The sequence below is a fragment of the Molothrus ater genome, chromosome 13 (assembly GCF_012460135.2).
Source record: "Molothrus ater isolate BHLD 08-10-18 breed brown headed cowbird chromosome 13, BPBGC_Mater_1.1, whole genome shotgun sequence".
Classification (NCBI taxonomy): Eukaryota; Metazoa; Chordata; class Aves; order Passeriformes; family Icteridae; genus Molothrus; species Molothrus ater.
Genome location: NC_050490.2, coordinates 16,443,100 through 16,452,086, shown reverse-complemented (window position 1 = coordinate 16,452,086; position 8,987 = coordinate 16,443,100). Strand labels below are relative to the sequence as shown.

The 8,987-nt window shown below is 46.7% G+C and overlaps 1 long non-coding RNA gene across 1 annotated transcript; it reads right to left on the bottom strand.

Annotated features, from left to right (window-relative positions):
* Positions 1-961: 961 nt before the first annotated feature.
* On the bottom strand, positions 962-8,583 carry LOC118690753 (uncharacterized). The gene is made up of 3 exons (XR_004980892.1): positions 8,480-8,583; positions 4,654-4,863; positions 962-1,431 (listed from the first exon to the last, which is right to left on the bottom strand). It is a non-coding gene; the product is annotated as an uncharacterized LOC118690753 (long non-coding RNA).
* Positions 8,584-8,987: the final 404 nt, after the last annotated feature.

The window sequence follows — 8,987 nt, the reverse complement described above, 5'->3', positions numbered from 1 at the left end:
ATGTGAGCCCAGAATAGAAGCTGCTCAGGCAGGTGGGACAGCTGGCTTGAATTTTTATGTGGTGGTGGTGAAAGGCACCACAGCTTTCAGTGAGACAAGAGCAGTGCTGACAGTGACAGATCCCCTGTTACATTGTGCCCCCAAACAGAACGAGACACTTCAGTTCAGTTTTTCTGATAGTTTTGTAATGGTCTGGAATTAGTACAGAAATTTATTTTTTTCTGAATTCCCTTTGCCCGCCAGTGTTCTGGGCTGCCCTGCAATTTCCAAGGTCACTTTGACTTTTTGGAGATCTGGAGTGTTGCCCTGAGTCTAGAAAGATCCTGGGCAAATTTGTGTGCTGAGGTGATTGCATTAAAACAGATCTCCCTTAAAACAGCCAGCACAGAAGTGGGTACCCTGGTTGGGGTTTCTGCAGTTCCATAAATGCTGGGTCCAAGGGGATCTTTTCCAAACACAGCCTGCCATGCAGCGTAGGAACAGTAGGAAACACCCTTCTTTTAGTCATTACACTCCTGACTATTAAATAGATAAAGATATTCAGATTTATCCTTCCTATGTTCAAACACAGCCCTGAAAGTGCTGAAGTTGGGAAGAAATTGCCATTTCCTCTAAAGTCAATGGAAAAGAGATCAAAAGCACTGAGCTCTCTGGTGTCACCTCATAGAGGCCTTCCCATGGGTGACACAAGAGACCTCAAGCAATGGTACCAAGCAGGGGATGTGAAACAGGCAATCACTGTCAGTTGTTCTGATCTCTTACAGCCACTGCAGCAGAGCTGTGGCCACCAGAAGAAGGACCTGAGCAGCCTCCTGCTGATATAATCTCAATTTCCCACCAAGTCTGAGCATTTCTGACAGCTGAAAGCATTTACCAGCGGACTGCTGAGCACATCAGGATGGATACAGTTCTCTTGCTGTTTGGATTGGGAGGTAAGTCCAGAAAAAGGAGACAAATGGGGTCATAAAGCAAATGTAGCATTTATTTTATACTGCATTTTTTTTTGTCATACCTTTCCAGTCTTAAAAAGGCAGCAGGGGTTTGAGTACAGAACTGAGAACTGGGAGTGAAGGGGCTTTTGCAGGACTTGAAATGATGATCTAATTTTAATCCCAGTGTAACTGGAGTTCTATAATTGAATGTGATCATTAAATTTATTAGCCTGGTCAAAACTGGGGCAATACCAGCAGGAAGTTCTGTGCCCAGAACAGCTGTGGCTACCAGCCCATGTACAAGCCATGTCCTAACTGAAGATAAATCTGCTGGCTGTGACTGCCAACTGACCCCCACAAATAGTGCATCCCCCTTCAGACACGCCTTCTGTGGGGCTGCAGTCCCAAATATCCTGCTGCACCAAAGCCATCAGCAGATTTCTTTCGGGCATGAACTCGGCCAGTGGCATTCTCAGGCTGGCTTGGCCACATGCAGTCGCTGGAAGAGCAAGGCCAACACAGGGTGTCGGTAATGAAAGAAACAGAGAACCCCAGGGAAAATATGAACATCAGGTTATTCGGCCACCAGCTGATTCCTCATCAATAGTGATGTGGCAGAAAGCAAAACTGCATTAGCATGTGCTGAGATGCTGCTGTTGCTCGGGGCGGCGCCACACGCGGGTGACAACCAGCTCGATGCTCTGGAGCCCACAGCAAAGCACAACATGCCGGACAACAATTGCTTTTCCTTTTTCTTTGGTTTTTCCTTTTGCTACACACAAATAACCTGCTCAGCTCAGCCTTAGCTGCCTGCCAGCCCCTGAGCCCCTGGGAGCTGAGCTGCCTGGGCAGCACCAGGGCTTCAGTCAGGCCATCAACGCTGCCCTGCACTGGTTTGATACAGCCACAAATTACAAACTATTCTTTTTCCCATCTCATGAGAAGGAAACCTATCAAAAACTGGCTGAATATTTGATTTCACCTAGAATGAAAGACAAACGCACTCAGCCTGGAAATAGGTTTGCTTCAGGGTGTCGGCTTTGCTCGCTCTGCCCAAACTCTGTGCCCGGAGCTCCCGGCCGGGCAGCCAGGAGAACTCTGAATGTTATTTAAAGAATTGCTAAGGTCACGGTGGCCGGAGCCTCTCGGGGCTGGATTAATCTCCTTGGCACAGCAGCCGTGCCGAGCGCTCGTCTCGCAGGTCCATTCGTGTAGAGCGATGCCATCCAGTGGCTGCTCCGATCCATCACAAAGCCAGCGGCTCCTTCCCCAGGCATATTCCCGCAGCAGGAATGCTTCTGCTCCCGTTGTTCCCAGCTCAGGCATTTCACGTTAAAACGCTGCAACTTTATCGCGATTGCTTCCAGCTTCTTTGGCTTTTTGCATGTAAAACCCAGGTATGTTTTCAGTTGCAGCGGCTCGAAAAGGTTTAATGGACATTCAGGGGGAAATAATATTTTACATATGTAGCCCCAAGTACACAAATTTGTCATCAGGCCTAGGTTTTGGTGTGGGGAGTGATTATATGGAGTCATGTGGAAAGTGATGCTGATTTTTGAGACAAAAATATCATAAATGAATGAAACTTTCTCTGCTCAAAGGCCAAGAGATACTGAGTCATTCAGTGGGACATTTTCCCTTGAGGAAAATGCCCAAGGGGAAGGATGATCAAGGGATGAGCTGGGCAGAACCCTTCTCCACCAATGTCACACTTTAGAGAGCCCCACTATTACCAGCTACCCAAGGGCTGGACATTCTGAGGGGGTAGAGAGCTTTAAACCTGCTCAGCTGCATCCCCCCTCTTGCCATCCCCCAAAGACCCAGCATCCCACAGCAGCCCAGGCCACCATTCCCTGGTGACATGATAAAATCTCAATGTTTTTCCCAATGTTTTTGCCTGTTGCACTGCCCAAGTCAGCTGCAATTGCATGGTTTGGATGGTGGATCACCCCAGGCACTGTGACCTGTGGGACTTGGAGCATCCCTGGAGCTTTCCAGTGCAGAGGACCCGAGCCTCCATTTCTCTTGGACCTTTTGCCAGTGATGCTCCAGCTGGGGCTGTGCCTGCTGCTGCTGCTGTGTTTTGGTGCTCCTGCTCTGTGGTACAAATTCCAATCAGGAGAAACAAAACCCACGGGGTGCTGCTGACAACAGGTGTCTCATTAAACATCTCTCAACCTTACAGGCATTCACATTGACAAGAACCAAACTCACACTCAATCACAGCTTAATCACAGCCAAACTCTATTAACAAGTCATACTAATTACCAACTTCTAACAATTTCTCAGGTTCAGAGGCAAAATATCCTTTCTTTATAGATGAAAACAGACTTGTGATACTCCAGCTCTGGCCGTAATTAGGTCCTTTTAAGACAAAATGAAACTAAAATAAAAATCCAGACGGGTCCCTTTGTGATAGCAGTCCTGGAAGTGCAGTTGTACAATGAGATGTTTTGTTTGTTTTAATTTTGTATCTGCTGTGTTGCCCACAAGGGTCCAATTAGCTTGTTACAGATGCTTGTATCAGTTTTATCCACTTGTCTTTTTTTTTGGTTCTTTTTTTTTTTTTTTTTAAGAGGGGTAACTTGTAGCACAGATTGCTGGCCTGCAGGCATCCAGAGATCAACAACCAGCTTTCTGTGATACCAAGCCCCCTGTGAAACAGACAGCCCTTACCCACAGCATTCATAATGCAGAGGGTGAAACAAATAGAGGGGAGGGAGGAGTTTGTGCTGGATTTTGGATTATCATGGAATAATCTCGTGCATTCAGAAATGTCCTGAAGGTGGCAATTCTGCCATGGCTAAGAACACCTCTAACAATCTTTGTCTGCTACACCTTGGAAATTGAAATGTAGGTTTTATTTTTAGCCAGCGTGCAAAACAGAAAGCTCTGAAGAGGTGGCTCTGAACTGTACATGTCACTATTTACTCCTGTCCCCTGGCACGCTCAGCACCTGTGCAATTCCAGGCTAACCTGGACACTTTCCTCCATTGTGTGGCTGTGTTGAGTGCCCAGGCACTTGAGAACTCACTTGTATAATCGATACACTCACAAAAGGGAACATATAAATAACGGGAAGAATCTGACTTGAACTGACACCACAGGGATCACAGCGAGGGCTAATGCCTCGTCCTTGACTCATGCTGCTGTTGGAGAGGACAAAAACACACACCACATTAAGGACTAGCATCAGATTTCCCAGCGTTTTCCAAGCAGTGTGGTTCAAGGCACTCTGGATACCTGTGGTGCAAAATCCAGGAGCTGCTTGTTTACCTGTTGCTGGGTTCAGTTGCTGTTTGCTTGCTTTTCCTTTCCTTAATTTTAAAAGGGAATTAACATCTCCCCTGGAAGAATCTAATTGAGGCAGCTCACCAGCTTGGGGCTGAGCATCAGCAGTTATTGGTACCTCTGGCACAGGCAGCTTTGGATGAAGCTGGATCCCTGAAACTCCCAGGAGAAGCCTGCTCGGTTGGTGCCATGTGGAATCTCAGTTTGCCTTGCTGTGGAGGCTCTGAGGACCTGCAGGCACCCAAAAGCAGGAGGGTGGCCCCCAGCCATGGAGGAGATGGGGCAAACCCACCCACCTTCCCTCCCCACAGGCTCCATCCTTGGCTTGGCCCCCCTGTCAGGAATCAGCTGTGACCCCGGTGTGGTCAAGTGTCACAATGGCTTAATGGCCATGCAGGACAGGGCAAACTGGCCCAAAACATATTGTTACCTGGCAAAAGCAGAAGGTTTAGGGTTTGGTGCTGAAAGCTTTGTCTTGCAGGGGTACAATCTTCTCCTGATGCTGACCAGGTGCGCTGAAGTGATGAGCTGAGAGGGTGGGGCACAGGAGACCACAGGAGATCAGCACATTGTAAAAGCACAACACATGGCAAAGCCTTTTCTGCACCTCTCATGCCACTGAAGGTGAGTTCCTGAGGCTCTGAACAGAAAGTAGAGGGTTTTTTAGTGGAAGTGCTTGTTTTCCACATAACATCCACTCCTGCTTGAGCAGTAGGAAGGTAAAAAGAAAGATTTTTTTTTTTTTTTGAGAGCCATAGTAAGGCAGGATAGGAGATGAAATATCCATCTGCAGTGGAATAACCATGAAAGCATTCATGCAGTGTTTCTTTGGGGAAAATGGGAGATTTTGTCTAGCCATAGTATTGTTTCTCTTCATAAGAGGCTGTTTCAGGCCAGAGCAGAGCACCCTTTTCCCTGGTTTTTGTTTGATGAAATTTGGAGGAAAAGGTTAGCAGGTGCTGGCACAGGCTCCAGGAGTTCATCCTGGATCCCAGTTCCTCCAGCATGTGTGATCAGCAATGATCACCCTTCCAAGATCTTCCTCATTTTCATCTGGCATAGGAATTCCTTTCTTCTTCATGGATTTTTTATTATTCCTGAAATTAAACAAACAAAAAACCCCAAAAAGAAATAAATTAAAACAATTGAAACTTTACTATTTTGCAGAGCCATCACTCTGATCAGAAACTGAAATCCTGCTTTGTGCTCCTCCAGTGTGGAAATCTGTCAGGTAAATAGAAATCACCTCGTAAAAGCCCTTAAACGGCTCTGGTTTATATTTTAATTGAGGAACAGAACATTTTAAGCACTTTTATTGGGTGGCGCCTGCTGAATGACAGATGTCTGCAGCGGAGTAATGCTGAGCACACTTTCATAAAACAGAGAACTCCTTGCTTAAAACATTTACAATTAAAGGCTTGATTGAATAACAATGAGTTCTGTGCATGGAGCTCATTTCTGCACTTGTTTGTGCACCTGAAGCAGGCTGTGATCATTCTGTAGGCTGGATACGAGGTGCCAGTTGCTTTGTTCAGTGACCAAACAGTGCTCACGGGCACAGCTGGAAATGTGCCTTTGATTTTCCACCAGGATAGAGATAAGGTGCACTGTGCTGCCAGACTTGCTAACACCCTTGTTTCAGCTGCTTTGGCTTTTTTTTTTTTTTTTTTCCTAAGCTACAGGTTAGTAAGTGTCCCAATTTGCCAAGAGCCAGAGATTTTAAAATGAACACTAATCCTTTGCAGCTGAGAAAGTCTTAACTAGCTTCTGCTTTACTTTTCCATCTAGCTCCTGTGACCCCTATTACTGTAATACCCGAGAACATCACCTCTGGTCGTGCACTGAGCCTTGCAGTATCTGAAGAAAGTTAGACTTGCATTAATATTATTTTCCTCTGTTCTATATGGAGAACTGAGGCACAGCCAGGTCAAGTGATTCACCCAAAGGTGCTCTTTGAAAAGGGGCTCTAATGCTGTACACACGTGCCCAGCCTTTGGCTGGTATTTAAAGCTGAGCCTCTTGATTGCAGAAATGGCTTCAAGCAAGCCCCAAACACCCAACAGCAAGCCAGATGACACGGCACAAACCACAACCTTTTGCTCAAAAGCCAGCTGGGAGACTGAAGTGAGAAAGGATTTAGAGTTTCATCCCTGCTGAGCTGAGGAAGATCGTGCGCGAGCTGACATCGCTGCAGAGCGGGGAAGGCACGGAAAATCCTAACCTGAACTTGGGGAAAACAGCCTCACTTTTCTCAGAAGAGAAGATGAATCCTCAGAGTAGATCTTGCCACAGCAGAAGGAACATGTGTCATGGGAACAGCAGAGGCAAAATGTGTCATGGGAAAAATCTTGACGGATTCAGCCCAGGACGCGAATATGCAAATGGAGACCAAATTAAATGCAATCGAGCAAGATAACACATATCCCAGCAATGAAGAAAACTCACAGCACACTCGCAAAAAAGATGGAGTTTAAATCCAAGGAGGGGGGTCTGAGGGATGTATAAGCAGTCCCCAGTGACTAAATTTTAGCAGCAATATGAAAATTTCCCCAAAAAGGAGTCAGGAAAGTGTTGCAGGAATCAAACAAGGAGTAACTGAAGTGCAAGGGCCCATTACTGAGCTCAGTGGAAGAAGTGTAACCTGCCCCCCAACACAGCAACACAGCACAGGTACTAAATAATATAATAGTTTTTCTGCTATTAAAAAGTCATCCGTGGCACACTTCTGGAATAATGTATATTTTTTCTCTTCCTGGCCTGCTCTGCTGAAAGAGGGATTTTCAAGAGTTGCTGGTTTCCATCTCCAAAGTAGCTCAATTTAGTTTCAGGGGAAATGAAACTCTCAACTAGCTTCATTTGTAAAATCTTTGAAGATGTGGGAATGTCCTCTGGCTGTAAGGAGAGAGAGTGTGATTCAGAGCCTGGTACAGATATATAAAGGGGTTCAATATTTAATTAAACATAATCTTCCTTGTGGCATGAGTGACTGAGCTCTTTCAGGAATAAAAGTCCTTGGTTTTTATTACATTATTCTGCAATATGTGACAACACGAAACCTTTTGCAGGACTATGCTGGCCCAGCACCTGCCTTCCCTGTAGCGGCACTTGCTGCCCTGCTGCTGCCAAGAGAACATTTTGAGAGCTAATAACTTTCTACTTTTACATGAAAAATCCATCTCTCTGGGATGTCAGATGGCTCTGACACATCTCCCTGACGCCTGCAAACTGTGGATGCAGTCCCCACACCACTGGGGTGAGGAACCCACGGCGCTGCTCAACACCACAGCCTGCCCTTAGAACCAAACACATTTTTCAGCTTAAAAAAACAGTATAGAAGGGAGAAAAAAAAAAAAAATCATGTTTTTGGGTAGTTATTCTCTACAGAGAGCAGGTGCCCTGATCCTGCACCCACAGCTGAGCTCAGCATGAGCAAAGGAGTAAAGGAGCTGTGCTGGAAGCGTGTGCTGGCAGAGGCTCTGAGGATCTGGCTTTGCAAAGGGTCAAGACAATCTCACTTAGGGCACAACTCTGTTAGTTTTGTTCTGGTTTTCTTTCTTTTTTTTTTTTTTAATGTAAAAGGAAAAAGACAGCATTAGCTCTTTTCTTTTCTGGAAGTGATATTCTGCTCTGTGTGAGAAATGAGAGGAAGCCAGTTTAAAGGGAAAGGGTGCAATGCATCAGGCACAAGCCCAAGCAATGCCAAGGTCTGCAGCTGGCTGTCCCACTTTTGTTTTTACATATGTAAAACGACTTCTGGAAGCACGGAGTTTCATTATTTCACCAACTTCTGCCTTCCATTGTTAACCACTCATAGCTGCCACCTACTCAACAAAAATAATGAAAAGAAATAATCTTTTTAGTAGAGAAAAGGTAATTACTAAGCAGGATGCACACTGCTCCGAAAAGGTTTTCTAATGATAAATCCAGTCCCCTCAAGCCCCTGATTCAGTGGGATGTGCTCTTTCAGCCTTGAGGTGGGCTAGCAGGCATCCTCGGCATCCCGACACAGAACGCTCCTGGCTGGAGCATTCCCATTCCTGGGAAGTGCCCTGCTGAGAACCGTGAGGGCTTTCAAGGAGAGGCAGCCAGGGCTGCAGACGAAGCACAGCAGTGCCCAAGCGAATCTTGCCAGGGACGTGGAGCACTCCTGGGCTCCTGGGACAAGGACAGCGGGAGTCCTTGCGCTGTGCTCCCCAGGCTCCCTCCGAGCCGTCTGCCAGCTCCACCCTTCCTCCCCGCCTGCCATTAGCACTTACAGCGCTGCAAAGGGAGACGAGATTCTCTCGCTGTCCTCCTTCAGAGCTCGCTCACACCTTCCCCACCGGCTGGGAACATGTGCTGCGGGTTAGGAAACATTCTCATCGTGGAATCACATTCGCAGCAATCCTACCCCCCGCCTCCTGCTTGCTTCTGGCTATCAGGCTCTGCTGCTCGTGGTGCTGATGGACACGTGAAACGCCAGAGCTCAGGCACAGCTCTTGGTTCAGCAGAGCCTCAAATCCCCAGGATTCTCTTCATTCCCCCAGGAAATGTGTGAGCACAAACTGGGCCCAGTTTGTTTCATCCAGGGTAACTGGAGCTGGGTAAGTGCCGGCAGTTTTGGAAGAGTGGGGTGAGGAGAGAAGTGGGAGTGTGTGACCATTGACCTTAATTAGGGGAGATGAAAATGTTGAAACATGATTCCTAAGAAAACCAAGGAAGGCCTCTATTGTCGAGTGTTTCCACATGGATGCCACTGAGAAGAGGTCAAGTGCTTTCTCTATA